The 27,967-nt window shown below is 36.8% G+C and overlaps 1 protein-coding gene across 8 annotated transcripts in view; it reads left to right on the top strand.

Annotated features, from left to right (window-relative positions):
• The window catches only part of HIVEP2 (HIVEP zinc finger 2), a 275,611-nt gene that overhangs the window by 70,630 nt on the left and 177,014 nt on the right, over window positions 1-27,967 (top strand). For 4 of the 8 annotated variants that reach the window (XM_072643481.1, XM_072643479.1, XM_072643486.1 and 1 more), the window contains exon 1: window positions 924-26,258. The exons of the other annotated variants lie outside the window; for them this stretch is intronic. The gene's annotated coding sequence lies outside the window, so the exon portion shown is untranslated. Of the gene's footprint in view, window positions 1-923; window positions 26,259-27,967 lie in introns of those variants that run through there. 8 annotated transcript variants of the gene reach the window in all.

Genomic DNA, 27,967 nt, shown 5'->3' with positions numbered 1-27,967 from the left:
TGTTTACGTTCTAAAACTTCTCTTGAATCTTGTCTGTGAAAGTAAAATTTTCTAGTTAGCTCTGATCTTTTCTTCAGGGATGCTTGAAAGTTCTCCATTTCAATTAAATATCCATTTTTCCCTTGGAGGATTATACTCAGTTATACTGGATAGGTGATTCTTGGTTCTAAGCCTGTCTTTGCTCCTTTTCTCTCTGGAATATTATATTCCAAACCCTCCAGTCCTTTAACGTAGAAGATGTCAAATCTTGAATTATTCTAACTGTGGCTCCATGATATTTGAGTTGTTTCTTTCTGGCCACTTGCAATATTTTCTCTTTGACAGGGGAGCTTTGGAATTTTGGCTATAATATTCCTGGGAGTTTTCATTTTGGGATCTCTTCCAGGAGAAGATTGGTGGATTCTTTCAAATTTCTATTTTAACTTTTGGTTCTAGGATGTCAGGACAGTTTTCCTTGAAAATTTCTTGAAATGTGATGTCTAGACTCTTTTTTTAAAAAGTCATGTTCATTGAGTTGAATAACTCTTAAGTTATCTGTCCTCAATCTATATTCAGGACAGTTGTTTTTCCAGTGAGATATTTCATATTTTCACCTAATTTTTCATTCTTTTGATTTTGTCTTTTTGTTTCTTGATTTTCATTAGCTTCCACATAGTCAGTTCTAATTTTTAATGCATTATTTTTTTCAAGGAGATTTTTGTACCTCCTTTCCCATTTGGTCAATTCTACCTCTTAAAAATTTATTTTTTGGTGAATTTTTGTAAATAATTTTCCATTTGATCAATTCTGCTTTTTAAGAAGTTCTTCTCTTCTGTGGATTTTTATATCTCTTTTACCATTTGTCCTATTCTGTTTTTTAAGGTACTATTTTCTTCAATTTTTTTTTTTTTACCTCCTTTACCAAGCTGTTGACTCTTTTTTTCATGATTTTCTTGCATTGTTCTCATTTCTTTTCTCAATTTTTCCTCTACTTTTATTATTTAGTTTTTGAGCTCTTCCAGGAATTCTTTTTGGACTTGAGACCAATTCACAGTTTTCTTTGAGGCTTTGGATTGAGCTTTTTTGATTTTGTTGTCTTTTTTCCAGTTTGTGCTTTGATCTTCCCTGTCGCCATAGTAACTTTCTATGGTCAGATTCTTTTTTTTCCCCCATTTTCCCCACCTATTTCTTGACTTTTAACTTTATGTTAAAGTTGACTCTGCTACCAGAGAGGCACTGTCCTAAACTTCAGGTTTTTCATGCTGCTATTTTTAAGAGCAAGTTCCAAGAGTCTGTAAGTTTTCAGTTCTTTCAAGGTGGTATAATCTAAGGAGAGGTGTGGGTCATTGCTCTCCTGGCCTGTGATCTGGTTTGTGAGGGACCACAGATGTTCTTTTCTGTCCTGGAACTGTGACCAGGGTCCTCACTCCTGCTTGTGCTCCTCCTTGTCCTGGCGCTTTGACCATGTAACACAGTCCTGCATGCAGTGCCAGCAAAGGGTCTCCCATAATCTCCTTCTGACTCCTTTATCATCTGAGGATTGAGAGCTCCAGAAACTGCAGTTGCTAATCCAGTCATCCCAAGTATTACTGCTAGCTTGCTGGGGCATGGCTTATGCTGGAGCATTCCACTCTTGACGCAGTGAGACAGAAGTTTCCTGATGACTTTCTATATTGTCTTGTCCTGGAAAATTGTTTCGCTGCATCCTTTTGTTGGTTCTGCCACTCCAGAATTTGTTTTGAGGTGTTAAAAGTAGTTTTTAGGGGAATTTGGGAGAGCTCAAGTGAGTCCCTGCCTTTACTTGACTATCTTGGCTCTGTGCCATTCCTCTCAATCCACTAGAATCTTTATAAATCCCTATTCTCTTTCCTAACCCTTTATCACCTCTTAACTAGACTACTGTATTAGCATGTTAACTTGACTTTCTCTTTTTAGCTTCTTCCTTCTCTAGTCTGTCTTTCATATAGCTGTCAAAATAATATTAATGTATAATTCTGCCCATGTCATACTCCTGTTCAAAAACTTCCCTATTGTTCATAAGATCAAACACAAATTCCTTGGTCTGGCTTTAAAGGCTTTTTATAGTATGACTCTAGCTTTTTTTTTAGCCTTATTCACATTATTCCCTTTCGTGCACTCTATTCCAGCCAAACTGGAACACTAGCTGACCCTCTCCTCACCCTGTGCTCTCCTGCCCCCCTAATTCAGGCAGTTCCCTCGCCCCAAATCTTTTGTGACTGAAATCTTTCTTTCCCTGCACAACCCAACTCAGGTTTCACCTTCTCCATAAAGCCTTCATTGATCGCCCCACCTAATAGCGTTCTCCCATTCCTTAAATTCTCTTGGAGCATTTTGTCTGATTTTCTTTTGTCCTATGTCATATTCAGCCTCATCTTGTACTTTTACAAGTGTGTGTACATTCCATAATTCCCTACTAGAGTATAAACTCTTTGAGGACAGACTATCCTAAAAAAGAGTCCTTGTATCCCCAGAGCTTAGCCCCCTGCCTTGCACATAATAGGAATTAATAAACATGGGTTGAATTCAATTGGACAATACTTTCTTATTAAAGTTCTTGTTATCTCAAATACTAGTAAACCAGTCACCAGGCCTTCTGATAGGTGTTCCAACTAGGCAGAGGGAAAATGAATCTCCTCTTGTTTAGAAAAATTAAAGACATTACTGCCCAGAAATGTGATTCTACTGCATTTTAGGAACTCTATACTCACAATAAGAAGAAAACAATGGAGAAGAAAAGTAACTAAGCAAAAAGGCTTGGATACTTTAAAATCAGTTCAGAAATCTTAGGGAGGAAGTTTTCTTGAAATAAATGAATGAAAAGCATTTATTAAGTGCAAAAACTATGCACAAAACATGGTGCTAAGGGCTGAGGGTACAAAAAGGAAACCAAGACAGTCCTTGCTCTTTATAAGCTCACCTTGTAATGGGGGAGATGACACATAAAAAATTTTTCAACCGTAAGTCAAATGGAGAGGCCTCATGGTCTTCAGGTTGTAGTGGCAAATGGTGCAGTTAGTATTCTTTGGGTATAATCTTTTTGCACACATTTTGGTGAGCACTATGTATTACTGTAGTTTTATAGACTACTGTAGGTAGGCAGATTTGTGTGATAAGCTATATACATTTGCATGGTAACCACTATGGGTGATCTGTTTATATGGTAGAGTATGTCTTCATGAAAATGTCTCCTTTTAAATTAAAAATATTGGAAGTATGGCAAGATCCTGATTAGTGTGCATAGAATTCCCTGAAGTAATCAAATTATTCAAATTTATGCTGCATATTTTCATGGGACTGGAACCAATAACCCTATTTTATTTACTTGTAACTTCAATTTGTGTGTATTTGAATACGTGCAAGCACACAGGGAATTATTTGCACTAATTGGGATCTATCTGCATCCAGATGCTTTAATACTTTGAACATATAGTCTCAAGTTCAAAATTTAAATAAATAAAAAAAGAGCCTTGAAGAAAATTGTTCTGCTGTTCTTTTGCAACACAAAATAAATTGTGGAAGAATATAAGCAATAATTATATATTATGTAGGCAATTATAGTTTTAAAAGGGACCCACCCAGTGAACTTTGAGTTTTAGAGTACTCTATAACAAATAAACATAATTTATGTTATCATGAAACCTTATATACATTCTCTATATCAAAAGAGAGAAATATATAACTCATCAGGAAGCACCTCTTTTTTTAGGTTATTACTTTGAACCTGCCCAAGTTTATCTGGCTGTTATTTTGCTGCAATCCTTGGGGCCTGCCTATATAAAATGTATCACCCACCTTTCCTGCTTCCTCCTCCACATGTTCATGCTCTCATCCTTCAAACCAATAGATTCAGTTTCGCTGTTTTGGTTAACACTTAAGTTCATTTAGAGTCAGTTTTTTTTTTTTTTAATGGAACCATTGTGGGAGGGGAAATCATGATGCAGAAATCCTTGTCAGCAGGTTAAAGATTCTGCATAAATAACCAGAATGAAGGATGAGGTGAATTTGTGAGTGGTTAGGAGGCTGCCTCTTGCAGAAAACAGATCTCCAGGTAGGAATACAAAATCTTTATATTTAATTATTTCACCATATTTATTTTTGCAAAAAAAATTAGATCATCATTCACTTTTAATAGGTAATACAAAAATCCTCTGCGTATATAACATTCATATTACTTATTTAGATTCCTAAATTTGTTTTCAGTTGACATTGGCTATTGTTTAAGAAAAAAAGCAGGAAGGCTTTACTGAGTTTTGAAGTGAATTCACAAAGTGGGTCTGCAGTTTTAAAAATAAAACCTCTAAGAGATATGTTTTTGATTGTTGAAGACCATCTGCTTGAAAAAAAAACCATCAGGGAGTAAGACATTATTCAGAATTGTCATTTCAGAAAGAAATTGTTAGAAAACAGTTACTGACTGGAGGATATTGTATATAATTGGTGGCATGTTTGCTAAACCTGAATTATATTTTGTCTCTCTTAAATGCTTCTAGAAAATCCCAAGATTATAAATTAATTTTAACACAAAAGAGAAGGGAAAGTCCACAAGTGTCATACCCTTGGCAATGGGCTCAGGTTGTGACTTACTAAATTTACCAGAGAAAAAATCACTCTGCCAGTAGCTACACCATAATGTTCTCACATGGGGTAAGATTTGTGCAAACTAAATTAAGTGCTGGTTGAGAACAAACTGCAAAAGCTGAAAAAGTTTTAGAATTTTGTTAAGTTATTTGACTGAGGAGAGGAGAGTCCCTCACTTAAAAAAAGGTGTGGCTTTCCTCTCTAGTCTCTGGCAGGTTTACATTACAGTGTATAGAGTTCAAACAAGGGCACTGAGATGAGCAGCTGGTTGATCAGCACTTAGACAAGTGAGTTTTCAAAAAAAGGGTGGTTCCCAGGTAAGGTTGTTTGAGATGAATATCAACAGGTTAAGTATAAATATTCAATAAAGTCTGGTTGAAGCCAAAACACAAGCTATTGGGAAACCCAAAACACAGACTTTGGGTGGAGCCAAAATAAGGTCTAAGTGAGAAGACCTGAAACAGCAGTGTTTTGGGTAGGACATTTTGGATGGAACCAAAACATTCCTTGCAGACATCTCCTATTTCCCTGGAGGGTCACTGAGGTCAGTGTAACATTCTGGGTTTAAACACTATCTGGTCACATAAAGCATGATTCAAACAACAATAATGAGTAAGATTTTCCAAACACATAATATTTTTCCATGTAAGAAAATAGAACAGGTGTGGAATATGCAGATTAAGATGCTGGGGATCTGGAATATTCACTCATGGAGCATGTATCATGCAGTAATTTTTGCCCCCTGTGATAGGAAGTGTAAGAATAAGATGCTCCCTGGAATCTGTCTCCATCTCAGACTACAAAGGTATTACTTCCATAGCAACATAAAGGACCCAGTTCTGTTGGAGGTGTGTATATACTAATGCATTCAGAGCTCAGGGTTGGAAGTGACTTGGAAAAAAACCAACCCTCTAAATCTTGCCCACGCATTTATGTGTATATATATAATAAGGGCTTTGTGTGGGGAGAGCAGAATTTAAGTGCATATACGCTTCTCTCTCCTCTCTAAATGATCTAGCTTTCACCGCCCACCTCTCCTCCCCTTTCCAGATATGAAGTGAAAATCTGCAATTACAAAATGTTACTGGGATGAAAAATGCTTCTTTTCTTTTCTTTTTTTAATGCCAAACAGTTTGTTACCAAAGGGGGAAAAGCAACCCCCACAAAAAGTAACAGCACCGCTGGGGTTTATGGGGACATCAGGCTGCTCGTTCCACAGATTATTTTAGTGGAGTCTGCTGTAGAGCTAAGCTAGGAGAACTGCTGCCTACTCCCTTTGCTCATGGAAAGAAGTACTTTCTGTTTATTATCTGTTGTCTCTTACGTTAGCTCAGGAATTGTGGAGGGCTGGCGAGGCCGGGCTGGCCTGAAGCACAGGGCAGAGGTAACGATTCTTTATGCCATCTTCTCCCTTTGGCACTTAGACAACTGTCTGTCCCAGCATCTCTTCCAGCTTTGTCATTTGTTTCCCTCTTATTCCTATTCTCCCCAAAGCCAGATTTATCTTCACAGTTTGCACAGGCCTTTCCTTCCCCCTTTTCTTTTACTCCCTCACTCTAATAAGGTTGTTCACCCATCTGGTATCTAAGCCTGACAAAACAGAAACTGAAGTCACCATACTGTGTGTGAATAGGTGTTTGAAGACTGAAATATGGCTTATGCTTCTTATAATAGGGTTTTGTCTGTGTACAATACTGCTTCATTCAGAAAGGTAATAAGGCAGATGGCATAGATGTTTCACTGCATAGAATGCTGGCCTTGGAATCAGGAAGATCTGAGTAAGAAACTTGTCTTAGATACTTACTGACTGTGTGACCCTGGGCAAGTCATTTGACCTTTCTAAGTTTCAGGTTTCCCATATGAAAAATGGGGATGTTAATAATATCACCTACCTGATTAACTTGTTATAAGAATCAAATGTAATAATCTAGGTAAAGCATTTTGCAAACCTTAAAGTGCTATCTAAATTCAGTTCAAGGTGATAGCAATCCTGAGGTGTGTGGGTGGGTTATGTGTGGTGGGTTTAGGCTAGAATCTCCAGATGGTGAATGATATGCAAGGTAGAATAGATAGTAAGGGTAAGATTCTTGTTCTGCTTTTCTCTTTCCTATCTTGACTAGCATTGGCCCCCTCTGTTGTACTGATTTTATCCTTCTCCATATTTTTTGTGACAGGCCTTGACCATTCCATAGGTTCCCCATGCTTTGTGGAAATGACGGGGCATGGGACCCAAAAACACAACCCAGATCCGAACCTTCCCACACATCACCACCTAGATACTCCATCATCCTTTCAACTTTCCTTTCATTGTGACCTGTACCCTCCCCCTCCTTTCATTCTCTGTTTCCTCTGACCCAGCCCAGTCTTTCATTGTGTGTTACCTCTGGACTTCCCTTAATCCCATCTAGACCCCTTCTCTCTTACCTCTGGATCACTCCAGGCTATTTCCACTCCTTGATCCCATGCAATTCTTCCCACAGTCTTTTCCCTTATAAAAAAGGTCAGTCTTGTCCCTACTGAATGCACAGATTTTTAAAATCCCACCTGCTTCTACTGAAGACACAGTAAACTTTGTCTCTGAAAGAAGGCTTGAGTGGTCGAATTCTTTCAAGGCAGGCATGCATCCTTTGCCCTTGCATCTCAGGTACCTCAGCACCCCAAGACCACAGCAGAAAGACTAAGAGTATGGATCTGGCAACAGACTACATCTGTCATATAAGCACCAGGTTAAGATTGGAGAGGCTCATAGCTAGAAGGTTGACCATGAAGTGATACACATTTTTAGCTACAGTAACTAATGAAGAGAGCCTACTAAGTAGTGAAAAGATTGTTGTTAGTGACAGGAATATACTCAAAGGCAAAGGAATGCATCCTTGATGTAGGGACTTTGTGGTTTAGTGAAACAAAGTAGCAAACAAAAAAGCATTGAATTTGAAGTCAGAGGACCTCAGTTTACATACACGTTATTTAATCACTTTGGTGCCTATGTGATTTTGGGGAAGTCACAACATTTCTGGGTCTTAGTGCCCCATTTGTAAAATTAGGGGGTTAGATTTGATGATCTCAAAGGTCCCTTCCAGCTCTAAATCCATGATGCTGTGACGCCTTCCAGCTCTAGGTGACTGGGATTTTATTAGGGAAATAAATTTGAATTTTCAGAACCTTCTGTATGTCTCTGTTGTTAGTGTAGGCTCTGAAAGTCCCCTTTGACCGACCTTCTGAATTTCTAGTTGTGCTCAAATCTGGAAGCTTGATTGTGTAGGTGATCCCTACTATTATGTTCTGAAGATATGACTGAATGTTATATGAATGCTCATTTCTTTCCTGGAGTCCTTATATCATTCCCACAGAAGTGGTCTCTGGATTTGAGGCTACTAACTTGTGAACTATTGGTGAATACTCTAGTAACTGAGAATTATTAGTAAGGCAGCACTTTTATAGGAGGAATTTGTAAACGTTGTAGGTAAAATTCAATTAAAAATTCAAGAAAATCATTAAATACCTATTATGTGCAAAATGCTGGGCACAGCTTATCTGGGATACCAAAAATTAAAAAAAAAAATCTATAAGCTTATATGTTACTCAAAAGTATGTGAGATATTTAACATTTTTATCAATGACTTGGATAAAAACATGGATAATATCTTCATCAAATTTGTGAATGGCACAAAGCTGGAAGGTATAACTAATTGACCCTGTGACTGAATCAGAATCCCGAAAGATTTCAGTGAGTTTGCACATTGGGCTGTGTCTAATAAGATGAAATTCAAAAGGAGTAAATACAAAGGCTTATACTTAAGTGTAAACAAAAGTAAAACTTTATCAGCATAAAAGAGGAGGCATGCTTTGACAAAGGTTATTCTGCAAAAGATTTGATGGGTTTAGTGAATTATAAACTCCATGTGAGTCAGCCCTGTGATGTAGCAGCCAAAAAGGTAATGCTATCTTGGGTTGCCTTAAAAGGTGCACAGCTTCTAGGAATAGCAGGGTGATAGTCCCTCTGTATTCTGTCTTCATCAGGAGTATTGCATCCATTTCTGGACACAATAGTTGAAGAAGGAAATTGATCAACAGGAGAGTGTCCAGAAGATGGTATCCTGGACAAGAATGGCCTTGAATGTATGATATGAGGATGAGCTGAAGGAATTAGGGATGTTTAGCATAGAAAATACTAAGGGACATATGAAGGAAGACACTATCCGTATCCAGATAAAGAACTGATATATAAAAGTATGTATAGAATGAGTTTACATATATGTGCATATGTATGTACACATACACACATACATACCTATTTCTGTTTAATGGTACCATTTCTAGAGTGGGAGGAGGGAAAAAAAGGAAAAAAGAAAAACCAGAAATTTCTGTGATAACTTCATTATATATTTAAATGGAATACCAAGTTGTACATAATATATTTGAAGTTTCATGTGCAATCTTTTTTTTTATTATTATACTGTTATAGAAATGCTTGTTTTATCCCATAAATTAAAAATAAAAGAAATAAAAAGAAGAAATTGAAAAAGAAAATACTAAGAGGGTGGGTGGATAATAACTATCTTCATGAATGGCTGTCATGGGAAGGATGGATTAGACTTATTCTATTTAGCTCCTGAGGACAGAACAAGAAGTAATGGATGTTGCAAATAATCTTACAAAAAAGGAAATTCAGTACTGATATCTGGAAAAACCAAACCAACTCCTTGAGAATTTGCAGAGATGTCTAAAAGTGGAATAGAATGCCTCCGAAGGTGTTGGGTGCCCTTTTCCTAGAAGATCTTTAGGCAAAGGGAAGATAACCATTTGTTGGGTATATTATATGGGGACTCATTTTATATATGACTTGGATTAGATGGCTGCTGAGGTGGCTTCCAATTCTGAAATTGTATGATTTGAATTCATGATACTCAATTAAGTAAAAAAAAAGAAAAAACCAAAAACAAGAAAGAAAAAGACAAGCAGGCAGAGACTGAGATTCAGAGCAAGAGTGAGAGTAAGGGAGAGAGGAAAAGAAGGAAAGAGAGGAAAAAGAGAGAGGGAGGGAGGTAGAGAAAGAGAGAGAGAAAGAGGAACGGAGAGAGACAGAGAGAGAGAGGGAGAGAGACAGACAGAGACAGAAGGACAAGGTAAGGGGGAGAAAAGGTCAAATAAAGACAAATAACCTATAAAAATCAGAGGAGGGAGAAGCTGGTGTGATCTGGAATCTTCCCAGGGAAGTCAGTACTCCCGTTTGGCCTTAAAGAAAGAAAAGGATAATGGATGACTATTAGGATGAAATATATTTCATGCTGGAAGGCTAGACTCTGCAAATGTACAGAGGTAAGAAATGACTTAGCAAGTTTTGGTCAACAGCTAGAAATTTTGAATCAAATATAAAATGCAGGATAAGGGAGTAACATGAAATAAAGTAGAAAAAGTAGTTTGTAGTCATGTTTTGGAGAGTTTAAATGTCAACCTAAGTACTTTTTATATTGGAAATATAGGCATATCCCTAGTCCCATTAAGGGATTGGGAAGCCACTAAATATTTTTATGCAGGGAAATGAATAGTTAATTCTGTCTTAGAAATATGATTTTGGCAGCTGTGAGAATGATGACTGGGAGAGGGGAAAGACTAGAGATGGAAGATAGGTTAGGAAGCTATTTTATAGTCCAGTGGAGAGGTCATGAGGGCCCAAGGTAGAGTAGTAGCAGTAATTGAGGACAAGGGACAAATGTTCTGGAATTAGAACAGACATGACTTGACAGATGATTAGATGTGGGAGAGGGAAAAGTCAAAGTTGACTTGGAGGTTTTGAGTCTAGTGGACTGTGGGAAGAGGATGGTGCCGTTTGTAGCAAGAACAGGTTAGGGCAGGGGAGTTGGTGAGTTCAGTTTTGAATATGTTGAATGTGAGGTACTGAGGTACTTATGGGACATCCAAATGGAGGTGTCTAGCAGGTAGTGGGAAATACAGGGCTCAAGTTCACTAGAAAGATAAAAGGATACATAAAGAAATCACTGTAGGCTGAGGCTAAGTATATATACACAATTGGTTTGATTTTTTGATTGATTTGACCTGAATTGACCTGAATGGCATAGTCAGAATAATCAGGCAAATTAGTCAAGCAACCAGAAGAAAAAAAATGAGCCTATTTTAAGTTCCAGATTTTTTCATGCATCATTAGTGAATGAATGCTTTCTCTCATGTGAAGACATCTGCAGAATTTTGATTTTGAGATTTTTCTCAACTCCAGTGAAAATCATTGTACTTTATTGGGGGGGGATTTAATGAGTGAAAGTTATGTGTACAGAATGATTGGGAGCCAAAACAATCAGGTGCTACTCTTAAAAAAAATCTTTTGAAAATAAAAAATGTCTCTTCAGTAATTCTACCTGACAGAAACAGGTTGAGCATGACCCTCTAAGCATATTGGAGTCCTTATGTGATCCACTCATAGTTATGTGGTGGATCCTGGTTGCTATATGAGCTAAATAAATAACAAATAGTGTTAAAATCTTTGGTTTAAAATTAGCGTATAAAGCATCCCATAATATGTGACACCCTCTGCTGAATCGTTTCTTTTTATAAAATCACCACTCTCACATTACTAAATAAAGAGCAGAGACATTCAAATTGGACACTGGATAATATGTGGAAATCCAAGCAGTTGCCCCTTGACAGGAATGATTTTTTTTATTGAGATCTTATTTTGAAAGATTACTGCATTTTACTTGATTATCATGATAGGAAGAATGAGACAAAACAGAAGGAAAGTCAACAATTTAATTCAGTTTAATTCAGTGAGCATTTATTAAGCACCTGCTTAATGTGGCGTGGTTAATACAGAATAGACCTCTGAGTCAGTAAGGCCTGAGTTCAAGTCCTATCTCTGACTTACATGGGCTAAGAGACCCTTGGCAAATCAATTAGCCTCTCATTTGCCTCCAGGTAACTCTCTAAGACTTTAAAAGGGTGTTTTTCATAGAAATTTCCTTCATCAAAGAAATTATAGGTGTGGATTCCCTCCACTCTCTTCTCTTTCTCACACACACAGAGACACACACACACACACACAGAGCAAGGCACTTTATTTCTTGAAGACACAAAGATAAAATTAAAAATTGTGGCTATCATCAAAGAACTGACATTCTATTAGGAGATGAAAAGATAAGGAAAGAAGATCAAGAAAAAACCTAAAAAACTGAATGAGAAACGTTAGGGAAAGAAAAAAGGCTAGACTAGGCTAGAATAAAAATGTCTACCACCTTTCAAAAAAAAGAAAAAAAATTATTTCTTTAATGGATTCAATTTCATTCAGCAAATTCATTTATTAAACTCCTAGTAAGTGCCAGAAACTGTGGTAAGCATTGGGGATAAAAATACAAAAATGAACCACTTCTAGCCATCAATAAATTCACATTCCAGTGGGAGGAGGGTCCCTGGGAGACAAAAATTTGTATATAGAAAATTAAAGACAAAATATATACAAGTTATTGACATTTTTTCATGGAGAATACTCAGACATTTGGACATTTTATTCTTAATTATTAATTATTTTAGATTTCCCTTGGTAATATTTTTTATTCAGGGATTTCCTGTTGCCTTTAGGATAAAATATAAAACTCCTTAGCCTAGTATTTAAGGCCTTCCATAATCTGATTCCAGTTTTCTTTTTCAGCCTTATTTTAAATTTCTCTATTTCACATAGTTCATTTTCTCATCAAACTAGACTACTATCTCTTCACCAAACTTGATGTTTATTTATTATAGGTTTACCTGCACGCACATTTCCATCTCCCTGCATTTGTATAGACCATTCATTGTTCATGACCCAAGTATCTTCTTGCGTCATCTTTACCTTTCAGAATCCTATTCCTGAGAACTCAGCTCAGTGTAACTTTCTCTAATCCTCCAGCTAAAAGTGCCCTTTAGTTTTCCTAGAACATTTTCCTAAAGCACATCACCTCTTCTCACCATCACTCCTATTTTGCATTAAAAGTTCTTTATGTAAATTTCATGTCCCTTCGTAGAATCTAAACTTAATGGCAGTAATTACATCATTTTCTTCACTGTAACCCTGTCTTGTAGTATAGTGTCTAGCAGATAGCAAGCACTTAATACATGCCTATTCAATTAAACTTAAAAATGTTTTTCATTAGACAAATAATTGAGTGTCTATTTTTGGTAAAGTACCATGCTAAATGCTATGGGGGATACAAAAATGAATAAAGCATGGTTTCTACCCTCAGTGATCTTATAATCTAATGAAGGATAATAACAGTTTGGCTAAAGAATAAAGTTTGTGTATGGCAGGAGTATGAGATAAAGCAGAAAAGGTAGGATGGAGCTAAATTATAGGGAGCCTTGAAAGCCAGGTTAATAATTTGGATATTACTGGGCAGACAATATGGAACCATTTTAGAAATTGGGGTACGATCAAAGCTATGACTTAAGTATTTAAATTCAATGATGACATATTGGATGGATTAAAAGGAAGAGTACTTTGCGTCAAGTAGGATATTGTGGATATTATTTCAGTAGTCTAAGTATGCCAAACATTGTCATTTCTATCTTTTGATCATTTTTCTTTACCTCTTAGTATAGACCCCCATACCTTTTTGCCTAAACTACTGCAGTTGCCCCCTAATTGGTCTCCCAGCCTCAAATCTATCTTCAATCAGATCTATCCTCCTCATAGCTGCCATAAGTGATTTTTTTTTTTTTTAATTGCAGATCTGACCATGTTGTTCTCCTACTCAGTGAACTCCATGGACTCCCTCTTGCCTTTAGGATAAAATACAAGCTACTCTGAATTTTAAAGCCCTTCACACATGCCCCATTCTTCCTCCCAGCCTTATTATATGTGACTCCCCTTCCCTACACTTTCTAATCCAGACAAATTGGCCTTCTCTCTGTACCTCACAAACATCATTCCATCTTCCATATCTTTGCATTGGCTAGTCCTTCTGCCTGAAATACATACCTTCCTTACTTCTGCCTCATAGATTCCCTCTCTTCTTTTAAGATGTGGCTTAAGTACCGCCTTCTACATAAAACCTGTCCGGATCCCTCTAACTTCTAATGGTCTCCCCAATTATTTTCTGTTTATTTTGTTCATATTTTGTCTGTATATACTTGTTTTTCTGTTTGTAGTAAACTCTTTGAGATTGGTGATTCTTTCATTCTTAGTATCTGTATCCCCAGTGCCTAGCATACTGTTTGGCACATAGTAGGTGTTTAATAAGTACTTACTAATTTGAGTTGAAATAATTAGGAGCTGAACTAGTTTGGTGGCAGTGGGAGTGAAAATTGTAATGTGATGAAAAGAACATGGGATGGGAAGAGAAAGTGGAGGTGAGGGCAAAGTCCTGAGTTTTAGCCATGACTGTCACTTACTATGTATGTATATGAATTTGAACAAACCAGTTTACTACTATGTTTTGTAAAATAAGAGAGTCTGATAGAGTGATTTCATTGGTCTCTCTAAATCTTGTGTTCTCTAAATTTAAGAAGGGGTTGTGAAGGAAGGATTGGTAGAACTTTGCAATTGATTGGATTTAGAGGACAAAAGAATGAGTTAAAGACGATGCCGTGGTGGGAATCCTGGGTGACTGGGCAATGCTGGTGCCATTGATAGAGGGATGTCAGGAAGAGCTGAGTTCGTGCAGAAGACAGATTCAGGTTTTGTTGTTTTACTTTTAGAGGAGTTCTTTTCTATTGGGACTCATGAGAAAATTCTCTCTTCCAATGTAGAACTACATCTACGTTGCCATTTATAGGTAGTCTTAGAGAGCTGCATAGATGTTCAGGTAAGTTTTCCAGCAGATAGTTGGAAATATAAGTCTGGAAGTTATTAAAGAGGTCAGGCTGGATATACAGATTTGAGATTCAGCTGCTTAGAAGGAATAGTTAAGGCCATAGGGTAGACAAATAAAATCTCTGAGAAGGTGTATATATTGAGAAAAGCACAAGGATGAGGACAGAACTGTGGGGAACTCATTTTTTTCATTACATATTTGATCCTTTCTGTGCTTTCTAGGTTACACATATTTTAATTAACAATAATCAAATTAGAGGCATTATTATGACTACTCTTAAAATTTTTTAAGCTATTGAATTCTTTCCTAATGTATGCTTCATTCTTTTTAGAAGTATGCTTAGGATAAGTGTATTTTTAGAGTTTCTTATAAATGAAAAAATATATATTAAATTCTATTTTTCCATGAACTTCTATTCTGTAACTGGATATGTGTTCATAGAGCATTGCTCCTTTAAGAGCTACTCTGCAACAGCAAAAATAACTCCAAGAAGCTCAGATTACAGCCTGGCTCCAAAGATACTCTCCAGCAGTACTGCAGGAATATAGGAAGGGGAACTATGTACTACAGGGAAGTAAGTTTCTGTGTTGGGGAAGGTGGAGCCCTGAATCACTGAGCTGTTACCTGAAGCTGTTACCTTCTCTACATTAAAATTTTACTTTTTGGTCCTCTGTCTTCATCCTTGCTTAGGGACAGCTACTCCTCTGATTAAAGCTTCTTCATGTAGAGAGGTGGTCAGTTTGGACCAGACTCAGAAGCTTCTGCTTTTTCCCTATTACGTTTTCTCCTTTCCCTTCAGTGCACCTGGATGTAAGACAGTCACTTCCTCTTACTCTTAGTTATCATTTTTTTCTTTATACAAATAAAGCCAATAAATAAATGAAATTGAAGAGCATTGGCAAAACCCTGAGGATTGACTTTCTTGGGGATCTTGCACAGGATGGTTGAGAGAAAAGCTGCTTAGAGTATCTGGCATTTCCATAGATCTGCACTTGTACTTATATAAAATTTGTTAAATTTTTTCCCCTCCATGTTAGATTCATTTTCTCTCTCATACTTCCCTCATTCTCATTGAGAAAGAAAAAAAAGGAAATCTATTGAAATGGATGGGTACAGTCAAGAAAAAAATTAGCACTGGCTATGTCATTCACATGTATATGTTCATGTATGTGTATATGCATCTACATATGTACATGTATATATATGCTTATATATACATGTATATGTACATGCATATATATGTGTGTGTAGCCATGTTGTATAGTGGATAGATTACAGGGCCTAGCTACAGAGCAAAGAATCCTCTTTCTGATTTCATGTCTGACCTCAGACAATCACTTAGCTGAGTGACTCTGGGCAAGTCACTTCACCGTTTGCTTCAGTTTCCTCATTTGTAAAATGAGCCGAAGAAGCAAATGGCAAACCATGCCAGTATCTTTGCCAGGTCACAAAGAGTCAGACGCAGCTGAAACACCTGCACAATAACAAAAGCAACAATTAAATTCTCAGCATTCTGCCAAGACTTGTAGGGAGATAGAAAAATGAATAAGACAATATGACAAAATGATCAAGAGGACAATGTCACTGCTGCTATGAAGTCTTGTTTAGGATTACTCCCAGCCAAAAGCCAACTATCCTTCTTTTGGGCTTCTGCACCACTTTTGGAGGGTACCTCTTTCAAATACTATAGTTATTTGCATATGTTTTAAAAATCTACTACTAGAGGGGCATCTGGCGAAGTGGATAGAGCACTAGCCCTGGAGTCAGGAGGACCTCACTCAGTTTAAATGGGATCTCAGACATTTGACGCTTACTAGCCGTGTGACCCTGAGCAAATCACTAAACCCCAATTGCCTCATTAAAAAAAAAATTCTCCTACTAGATTGTAAGTCAGTTAAGGACAGAGACTCTCACCAACCAGCATTTAACAAATTCTGACTGTGTGTAAGGCACCATATTAAATTCTAGATTCACAAAGACAAAAGTGTGATAGTAACTTCCTTTAAGAATCTTAAAATATAGGTGGGGGAGATAATATGTGCATACATTACAAGTTGTACATATGTACACATATGTATCTACATACACATGTATTATGTACGTGTGTGTATATATATATTACATATATAAACATATATGTACGGTAAGTTCTAGAGACAAAGACAGAAGTGAGATAGTACCTTTCTTTAAGAATCTTAAACTATAGCTAGGGGAGATAATATGTATATATATAGCTTTTGATCATTTATCAATTAGAGAATAGCTCTTATTCTTATAAATTAGAAACAGTTCCCTATATATTTTAGAAATGAGAACTTTATCAGAAAGATGCAATTTAGATCGCAGTTTAGAAAAGATTTGGTAGTTGTAGTGCATTATAAAATATGAGTTATCAGTTTGATGTGACAGCCAAAAAAGCCAATATGTTCTCAACCCAAATTAAGAGAGGCAAGATTTCTGGGAATAAGGAGGTGATAGACCCTTTGTACTATGCCTTGGTTAGAAAACATCTGGAGCACCATGTCCAGTGCTGAGTCACCAGACATTAAGAAGGGCATTGATACGCTTGAGAGTTTCCAGAGAAAAGAAATGAAGATAGTGAAGGTCCTTGAATTCATGTCATCTGAAGGTATATTAAAGGACCTTAAATTCATGTCATATGAAGATAGGTTGAAGGAACTAGGGATGTTTAACCTGGAGGAGAGAAACCCCAAGTGAGACATGGTAGCTGTCTTCAGCTGTTGAAGAGATGCCATGCAGAAGAGACATTAGATTTATCCTGTTTGGCAACAAAGGGAGGAGCCAGCAGATGGGGAGAAATTGCAAATGATACATTTTAGGCTTGTTATCAAGAAAAACTTTCCTAACAATTAGATATGTCCCCAAAATGGAATGAGATGACAGAGATAGTGGGTTCCCTTTGTTTAGAGATTTTCAGAGGTTCAGTGACTTATTGGGCATGTAATGGACTAGATGAGCACAGAAGTCCTTTCTAACCTTCCAAGATTCTATAAGATAGTGTAACAAATATTAATCAATTAATCAGTCAATATTTATTAAGTGCCTCTTATATTCTAAGCACTGTGTTATGTGGTGGGGATACAAAAAGAGGCAAAAAAATAGTTCTTGCCCTAAAGGAACTTACTTGGAAAGAAATGCAAAGTATTATGAAGATTTCAGAGGAGGGATATGTTAAAGATGAAGTAGTTTAATTATAAAGTTTCTTATTTTCTACACAAAATTCCATTGCACGGAAGTGGTTAATGTAGGTAGCCAGGTGGTGTATTGGATAGCATGCTGAACTTGGAGTCAAGAAAACCTGAGTTTGAATCCTGCCTTAGACACTTAGATCTATGACCCTGGTCAAGTCACTTAAATTCTCTCAGGTTCAGTTTCTTCATCTGTAAAATGGGGATAATAACAATGGCATTTGCATCACAGGATTGTTGTAACAGTGAATGAGATGGGATGTTAAAACTGTAATACATTAATATGTAAAGAGCTTTGCAAACCTTAAAGGGCTACATAAATACTAGTTATTGTTATTATTAATGTGTTTATACTTGCTATTATTATTTCAAAAAGAGGATCCCAAGCAATTGGTTTGTTTATTTTTAAAGTTTCATGGCTATGTGCTTTGTGAGGACTTTACAGGCTGCTCAGTGTGGTTTTTGTATGTACGTTTCTGTAAGATGCAATTTAAGAATCCTTTCCCCGCAGTGCTAAAAGAACACGGAAGGAAGCCTAGGGGAAATCTGAACACATACATCCTCCTGTTTACCTTGGAGTAAAACTGCTTATAGGTATAACCATAACCTCTTTCCCTAAGATAACATTTGGCTTTAGTACATATTATTGTTTCTGATTTTTCCTATGAGAACTTTGTAGGGGAGCTTTTTGGGGAGATGAACATTTTCATTTTATCCATTTCTTTTACAACAGTTTACGTTATGTAGGCTGACCTCAGCTCCATTCTGGAGACCAAAACTCAATTTTCCTTTGAGTAGATAATTTCTTACCGTAAGGTTTATGTTTTCTTGGTCAATAAATTTTCTCTTGTTAGGACTATCTTTAACCACATTATGACAGGATGTTCTGTGTGATCACTGAAATCTTAAGCCCCATCCACTCTTAAAACTGACTTGCTTATGATGAAATACAGTTATTATGCTGTAAGAAATGATGAGCTGGTTGATTTTAGAAAAACATGGAAAAACTTGCATGAAATAATGAAAAGTAATATAAGCAGCACCAAGAAAACATTATATATAGAAACAGCAATATTGTTCAAAAAATAACTGAACAACTGAGTTATTCTGGGTGCTATAAATACTTAAATCAACTCTAAAGGACTTATGAAAGAAGATGCTCACCTCCAGAGAAAGAAATGATAAATTGAAATACACATAGTACAGTTTTACATATATTTATAAATCTGTGTCAAAGGGTGTCCTCTAATGCAAGGTAGAGAGGGAGAGAAGAAGACAGTAACTTAAAATTTAACCAAAAGAAAAATTAAATTTTAAAAAATCTGACATATAAAGAGGAAGATTATTGACTTGGAATGTGCTTATTTTTGTAATCAGTTTAAAGTTTTAAAGTAATGGGAACCTGGGCACAGAACCCTCTGAATGACTACTATTTTTAGCTGAAATAGTTTAGATACTTAAATTGATTTTCTTAAAAGGTGTAAACTGTAATGTATTTGTAGAGCTGTATTATGTAAGGATGAATACAGGACCATGGGTTGGGTAGTAAAGTATAAATATAGGTCCAGAAAATTCAGCCTCTTGCCTAGAATAATCAGGGTGCTAGATGAATGTTTTTCAGTTCCATCGCTAAATACTTATAAATATGGTGGATTCGGGAAAATAGCCACAGGCAAATACATATAAGGAATTCTGTTGCCATTTGGAGTTGGATTAGGGGATAGTGTGTACCTCTATACTTTAAGCTTCTCATATATAGTCTGACATTTTTGTGGGACAATACATATTGGACGTCATAACATGAAATGATCCATAAACACAAACATACATATATACACACACATCCCATGAGGCACATCTGGCAAATGGGAGGAAACATGAGATTGTGACAAAAGTGCTGCATTTAGAAGTAGAGGACCTGAGTTTGAACCTTGGATCTATAGCTCACTCTTTGTGTGCCCATGAATACCAAGTCACTTACCTGTTTTTGACTACAATTTACTCACCTGTAAATTGAAGGTGTTGGTAGAATCAGCGTCTTAACCTTTGTGTGTGAATGAGGTGCCCCTCTGGCAAACTGGTGAAGACAGTGGACCCGCTCTTCGAATCATGTTTTAAATGTGTAAAATATAATGTATAAATTAGGAGAATAAAGGAAACTAATAATATTGAAATAATTATCGAAATATTTTTTAAAAAAGCCAACATGTTCATATCCCCTAGGTTAAGAACTTCCAAAGATGAGCTATCTCTAAAGTTTTTGTAACTCTAAATCCTATGATTCTGCATTAGAAATTAGAACATGAAGGGATTTCAAAAGTCAGTGTGATAACATTGGAGTATAATTGAACACAAGGAATGAAGTGCTCAGTATATCGTACAATATTTTAAATGAGAAATGGCAGGAGCATTTTGGAGGTGCAATTCCAAATTGAGGGGATTCCTTTTTAGAATGTTAATGCTAGAGGAAAGGAACAAGAGGTGGCTCATATATTTAGCATTTTACAGTAATAAAATGCTTTACATACGTTGTATTATTTGATCCTAATAACAACCCTGCCAAGTTGGTTCTGTGGATTTTATAGCTAAGGAAGCTGAGATTCATAGGAGCTAAATAACTTGTTCGATCTACTAAGTAATTAAGCTGTGACTGAGACTCAAGTCTTGATTCATGTTCTTTCAAAGAGTTCACCATTTCACATCTATCCCATGTATTTGAGGCAAATGTTGTTATATCAGTCTTTGGGATAAGACAAATCAAAATTTGTTTAGTTCATATTAATAATCAATCGGATTTAGAGTCAGGAGACATGAATTTAGGGTCTCTGTACTGCCACTTAGTAGCTAAGCTGCGTGTGCTCATCCTTCCTTGCCAAAGAAGACCATGCCATCAGAGGAATAATGACATGAATTGCATTTGACTTTGTTTTTGAGTGAAGGAGGGCTGAGCTAAACTGTATGATCTTGGGCAAGTCACTTTAATTCCTGATAGTTAAAGTAGGATTCATAATACTTGTAGGAACCATCTCCTAGAGTTGGTAGGAGGATTAAATGAGATGTGTATAAAATGTTTTGTAACTGTGAAATGCTGTACAGATGTAATCCATTATTGTCATGATTATAATTGGCTTTTTATTAGAAACTAATATTTTAGTTTTAAATAGTTTCAATGCTAGAGTATAAGATTATTTCTGTTAGTTCTTCAGTCTGTCCCAAATACCTGGAATGCTGTCTTTTCACTTCAGTCTCTTGCAACTCCTAGCTTTTTTTAAAGTTCAGGTCATATGTTTCAAGAGGCCTTTTCCGAATCTCCCATTTCCGAATCCCCACCACTTAAGAAAATCATTTTATAAATATCCTATATTTATCTATCTGTGAATAAATTTAATCTTCTTCTAGATTATAAGTTCTTTGAGGGCACGAAATATGTCATTTTTGTCTTTATATCACTAATGCTTACCATTTAGTAGGTTCTTAATAATTGCTTATCGATTACTCTAATTTATTTTTCATCAACATTGCCTAGATAATTGAACAATTTGGCATTAGCAGCAGAGGCTAGATTAATTATTGGATACTTCACAGGATCATAGATACAGTACTGGAATGTACCTCAGAGGTCATTTAGCTATCATCTTTATACACCCTGGAGATCCTTTTTTCATAAATCATTGATTGACCCAATAATTAGCACACCAGTATCATCTAACCAATTAACATCAATTAACTTTTACTAAGTAATAATTACTGAGAAGTTATAGCAAAAACAGAAGTACGAACGCTGCTGTCCACCTTTGTCCTTAGGAAGAATGAGCTCAAGATTAAAGCATTTGCTGTAGAGCATTCGTCCAACAAATTCACTTCCAGATGAGACATAGCTGATATTAAAAGATATTTCAGAAAACAGCATCTCAGCTGCTGCTTTGTTCAGGGGCCTTTTGGGGCAGAACTTGCTCTGCACACTCTGACATGGCACAGTGGAGTGATTGGAGTCAGAAGTCAGAACTTGAGTTCAAATGTAGCCCCCAGACACTTAATAGCTGCATGATCCGGGACAAGTCACTTTACCCATGTTTGCCTCAGTTTCCTCATCTGTAAAATATGAGCACCTAACTCCCAAGGTTGTTGTGAGGATCAAGTGAGATAATCGTTGTCAAGTGCTTAACATAAAGATTTTTAGTTGCTGTTAAAATTATTATTTAACGAACATATCTAACACCACTTAGGATCAGGAAGGAAAAAAAATGCAAAAGAAACAAAGAAATAGGACTGGTATGTTCACTCATGCCACGTGCTGGTCTAATTGGGCAGCTGGCAACCAGAGGACGCTGTCACCACTGTTACTACCTCTTTCCCTATCAAGAAGTTTACCATTGTCCTTGCCTCCTTCAACATCAGGAAAGAGAGAGAAGCTCAAAAGTGTTGGTTAATACCTTTTGAATATCTACTCAATTCTAGCTCAGCAGTCAAAGTCCATTTCTTCACCATGGGCTGTTAGAAATAATTTCCAATGGAACCGCACATAAAGTAATGTAGAATCCTCTTTAATAAAAGTTAATATCTGTGTACAAGTTGAAAGAATCTGCTTTAGATCTTAAGATGAGTTGCTTGAGGATTATACTATTCCTTCTCTAATCACATTTTACATTATTTACAGAGGTGATCTAAATTTAAAGGGTGTCATATATGAATTTTACAGTAAAAAGTATTCATTCTGGTTATTTTACTGTATGTAATTTCCAGTCATGTTAATGTTACTTCAGTGATTCAAAACTACATATAGCAATCACTAATCTTTTTAACAAGTTTCTCTAAGATTAGTGATATACACAGGATTCTGAAGGGACACTTGTTTTTCCTCCTGTAATTAGACTGTTAGCACTACAGTATCATACAGATTCTTCTAATTCCTCAAATAAATTTGTCTTTCTAGGTTTTTCTGGAAGCTTGTGTTTGAATTTAAAAGTTCTTACTCAGCTCAGATATTTTCATTAGAAATGCTTGAAAATCCTCTATTCCATTAGAAATCCATTTCCCCCATAGGATTATTTTTAGCTTTTTAGGTGTTATTCTGAATATTGTATTCCAAGCTATGTTCTCAATTATGATAAAAGTTTCCAGATCTTGTGTGATCCCGATTCTGGTTCCTTGATACTTGAACTGCTTCATTCATGATTTACTTGAGTATTTATTCTTTGACGTAAGGGTCCTGGCTTTTGTCTTTGACATTTCTTGGACTTTTCTGTTTGAGGGTCTTTCAGGAGGAAATGAATAAATTCTGTCTAGCTTCATTTTGCCTTCTGGTTCTAATAGATCTCTCAGTTTTCTTTTATGATTTCTGTATTTCAGTTATGATTTGATACTAGATATCTTTTGCTTTCTTTGATTTTTTTGATACTTTGACCTTGTTATAATATATATTCTATCTCATGAAATCACTGATTTCTCTTTAGTCTATAGGAAGTTAGGTTTTACCACTTTCTCATCTAAGCAGTTGTGGTATGGTGGGGTGGGGTGGGCATTAGTCTAATATGAAGGTAATTTATTAACAAGAGGGTACATAATGGAAGGTTAGGGTAAAGTGGGATAGGGCTGTGAGAAGGATGAGGTTGATGTAGGTGGCCAGGGAGTAGAAGTGGTGGCCAGTGAAAAGAATTTGGATTTAGGCATTTTATCATTTAGAATCAAAGAGATTCTGAGCAGGACATAGGGAAGTAAATTGTCATATATTTATGTAGGAATAGGGATGCTAATTTTCATTATCAATCCTTGAGTGAAAAATAATATGAAACATGAGGGTGGGATTTTGAAGTGGTGTTTGGTAGTCCATATGGTAAGTCCTCATGATTGTCAGTATTGGTGGAATGCTAAGATCTGACTGGATATAGAGGGATGAACATGTGTGAGGTACTAAACATCCAATCAGTCAATCAGTTAATCAATTAACAAATATCTTATTAAGTGCCTTCTTTATGCTAAGGACTGTACTTAGTGCTGGGACTTTTAAAAGACAAAAAATGCAAATAATCTCTATTGTACATTCTAATGCTTCATTATTGCCCCCTCTTCACCTTATTTGCTTCCACCTTTTTTCAGATTAGGCGTCTCCTTTTCACGATCAATTTCCTGGATTATTGTATTGGTGCTTAATTGTTTATTTTTTGCTTCTAGCCTCTATCCTTTCTTTTCTTGAGGCAATCAGGATTAAGTGACTTGCACAGGGTCACACAGCTAATTAGTGTCTGAGGCCAGATTTGAATTCAAGTCATCCTGACTCCAGGACTAGTGCTCTATCCACTGAACCACTTAGCTACCTTTAGCCTCTATCCTTTCCAATCTATTCTTCATACTGTTGCCTCTATAATCATCACAATGTTCCTTTCTGATAGTGGTGCTCCTCTAATTAAAACTTATTATTTACCAAATCAAGTAGAACTCTCTTTTGCTGACACTTAACGTCCCTCACAATCTGACCTCAGTTTACCTTATAGAGACATCCTTACATTACCTCCCATTACATAGTCTGTGTTTGGATCAAAATGGATCATTTGCCCATTGGAATCCTATTCTCTTTCATCTCCATGCCTTTTTTCATGTTCCCTTGTGTCTGGAACAGGCACTTTCCCTGTTCCTGCCTATTGAATGAAATCTTTCCCTTTCTTTAAGTTTCAGTTCAGACGCCACTTCTGCCATGAAGCCTGTGGTGATCACCAAACTGGACATGGTTTCTGCTTCACTTAATACTTCACTACTTGCAGCTTTCTTCTGCACTTTTCACATCCTATTTTGTGTGTTAGCTGTGTAATCCCATTGGGGACAAAGGATGTGTTTTAAGCCTAATACCTTGTGAATAGGAAATGCTTAATATATATTTATCAGATTTATTTGGACAGCTCTTCATGGCAAAAGGGGGAGAGAGTAGGCAAGAACTGAGTACCACATTTAGTTGTTTCTTCAGTATGTTATAGACACAATCAACTAGAGGGCACCAATGAACACTCCCCATCAGGATCCCTAAAAGTAGGCCAAATAAACTGTCGGCACATATGCACAGGAGAGAAACGTGAGTGCTTTGCGTAATCTCAGTTCTAAAAATAATTTTCACCTGTATTTATAGCCGTGTTATCATACTTGAGGAGAGTGAGGTAAAAACCTAGCTACCAGTTCAGGAATGAAAAAAAAACAAAACAAAACTTTCTTGTTATTATTCTTGGAGAAGGAACATTAACCACTTGATGTTCTGTTATTTAAGGGAAAAGCTTTAAGGTGTTTGTTAAAAGCTTTAGAGGTGCTGTTGATATGCTTCTGATAGTTGTATATGCTGATAGCATTCATGTGTTGGGATAAATTCCATAAGAGGGAAGATTCTTTGGAGGACCTTTTGAAAGATAAAGGAAAAAAAGGATTATGACTAATAATTGTTCAGGCAGAAAGGAAAATACTATTGTCCTTTTTTTTCTGGGGTGGGGGAGATCAGTGGGATGAATTTGTAATTCACGCGATCAAATGGGAGAGAGGTGCGGTCCCCGAAGTAATATCTGTGGGTATGGCTTTGTCCAGTTTTTCCTTGTTCTTTGTGTGGGTGCATATGCTTAGAGGATTCTGGGATGGGAACATATTTAGATATTCAAATATAAAAATGTGCAAAAATCCAGCATTTATGAATATGAAATCTTTGTGAAAGACCTGAATTGCAGGGTATCTGTGCATATGTTTGAGTGGGAGGGAAAAGAGTTTTGAACAGATGACTCGAGAACTATTAAATCTGATGCACATATAAAAAGTCGCTTTTTTTCCTCATAAAATAAGACACTAGGATCTCTAAAGTTTGGGAGCTGTTTTATGCCTTACTGATCATTGAAAACATTAGAAATGCTCTATATGCGACACTGCGTAAATGTTGATTTTGTAAAATGACCACAAATGAATTCAGACAAATATAATACAGACGTAAGTGGAAAGAAGAGGAGGACATTGGAAAAAGTCACCATCAAATTAACTTTTATCATCATAAAAGGCAGTTGTAAGATAAAGATTCTTGTGCTTGAATAGGAACTCCTTTCCCAGGCATTTGATTGGCGCCTTCATATTAGGCTGAGAAAGGACCAGGGGGTAATACACCACGTTTCTTTGGGCTGATTAAAAATTAATTTGGGCGGAGTATTTAAACAAGAGGGATTGCTCACCGGGCAGGAACATGAATAAAATAAAAGATTATGTCATTTTATAGACACTCGGTGGGTATGTTTAGGTTTAATGCTTGTAATGTTGTGTTAAAATTTACCAAACAGGTTGTAACTGCAGCAGCTTATTTAAACCAGCTCTTTGTGGTTATGTCTTTTGAGGAAGCTTTAAACTTCAACTCTCCCAGCAAATTGACTTCGGGTCTCTTGTAAGAAAATCTAAATGTAGGCTGTTGAATAATCCCTTCGAGGGCCCTGTAACTATTTTTATGCCTGGATATGCGTCATCAGTGGGTATTTTCTCTGGTGACTAGCTTACATCAGGTCTCCTACCATACATTCTATCAGTGAGTGACTTATGATTGATGGGGGCCACGGCTGTTGTTTAGCTTTCCACTGTGACCTCAGCGAATGGACAACAGGAATTTCCAGGCTGTTAAATTCCCTGAATGCTTGAAGACACGGGATCGTGGTGCTGATAAATGCAGGTAGCCCGGAGATATTATTCACCCGAGGGGGCTGGGGGGAGGGGGAAGAAGAGAAAAAAGGGGAGGGAGGGAGAAAGAGGAGGAGGAAGGGGGGGAATTCCTTATGTGAACAGCCGTCATTCTGGCTCGGCTCGCTCCGCAGCCTGCCGTGGGTGCGTTCGCATGCATGGAAAGGTGCATTTCCTGAACCCCGGCGGTGCATTGGCCGCAGCGCCGCTAGCACCGTGGGGCAGCGCTGCAAAGGCGGTGCACCCAGGAGCTCCCGGCGCTTTGCTGGGGACGCGTTTGTGGAGGTCTGAGGAGCTGGTATTTTATGGCAGTTTGCAGGAAGGGTTTCTTTCCTCCCAGGGGTCCATGCTGGTGCTTTCAATAATATGTAAAAAAGAAAGATTTAAAATAGAAAGCAAGCTGTTTGCACCATATCTTATCTGCCCTGATTCATCTGGATGTCGTCTGGGAGGGTATAACACGAGGTGCCCTGAGCTGGGGGAATTTGAAGGCGAAGGTGCACCTGTTACATCGACCTGTATACTATATTTTGGGAAGCATAGTGATTCATTTCCTGAGTTTAAAGTACCTTGCATTTGTAAACACGAACGGGATTGAACACATATTTCTTTGTCTCCTCTGCCTTTCCTTTCCAACTTTCTTTTTCAGCTCTTTAAGGGAGGTTACAATGTAGCCAGATTTCTAGGTAAGTTAGCTCTAGGATAAGGGAGGAGGCATTGAAACATCTTAACCTCTTGGTTCCTCTGCGGGTCAGTGACTGTTCCTTCTTTAGGAAAGTAAGTAAGCCCTTTTACATTTTTTAAGGAGGGCAAGTTATAAAAAGATGTGGTAGAAATAAGATTCAAACTATTAACCTTTGGCCTGGGAGGTTAGATTGTTGTTTCTGCAAGCTGACTTTTCAGGGGATATTTTGCTCAAAAATGCAATTAGATAATGTCCAAGGACGTCATTTGTATTCATGAAAATACATCCTTTAAGTATTTAAAGAAGGTTTTATCTTCTACTAATTCAAGGATAAATATTTGCAAGAAAAATGGCTTTTGTTAATTATACTTACCCATTTTTATTTATCCCAACATTTTTTCCCCCTGAATATAGTATTCCCTCTCCATGAATGACTGCTTAGAGCACACTCAACTTAAGACAGAATCTCAGTAACTTCTACTAGTTAACCAATCTTTGGAATGCACTACTGGGAATAGCAGCCTCTGAAACAAACTTGTGTATCTCTTAAAAATGCTCTCATTTTTAGGAAGCAATAGATGAGTAAATGAGATTTTTATCTTCCTCATAAATCCATGAAACAAGCATAAAAAACAGAATATTGTTATGTTTTTGGTATCCAGACTTAGTCTAGCAGAAAGATACATTTTGTGGAACAGTTGTCCAGTTTTAGCATTCAGTTGTAAATAGACCTTAAAAATACATAGTTTTGAAGAGAGGAGAAAGACTGGTGCCATGGGGGAAAACTCACACAGAAGTCATTTTTATTTTTCATTTCTTCTTTTGCAACCTCTCTTGAATGAGCTGAATGACTCATGGCAAGCAGGTTATAATTTGAAATTTATAAAAGGTTAAAAGTAAAAGCTTGATGAGTCCAGTCATTTATAGCTGACTGAATTCATCACTCATAATATATCTTTTGCAATAAGCCATTTAAGTATTGGTTAGGGATACTGTTTGTGTTTGTTTTATTTTAA

This window comes from Notamacropus eugenii, chromosome 2 (assembly GCF_028372415.1).
Source record: "Notamacropus eugenii isolate mMacEug1 chromosome 2, mMacEug1.pri_v2, whole genome shotgun sequence".
NCBI lineage: Eukaryota > Metazoa > Chordata > Mammalia > Diprotodontia > Macropodidae > Notamacropus > Notamacropus eugenii.
The sequence above is the reverse complement of the archived record's forward strand: the minus strand, read 5'-3'. Positions and strand labels throughout refer to the sequence as shown.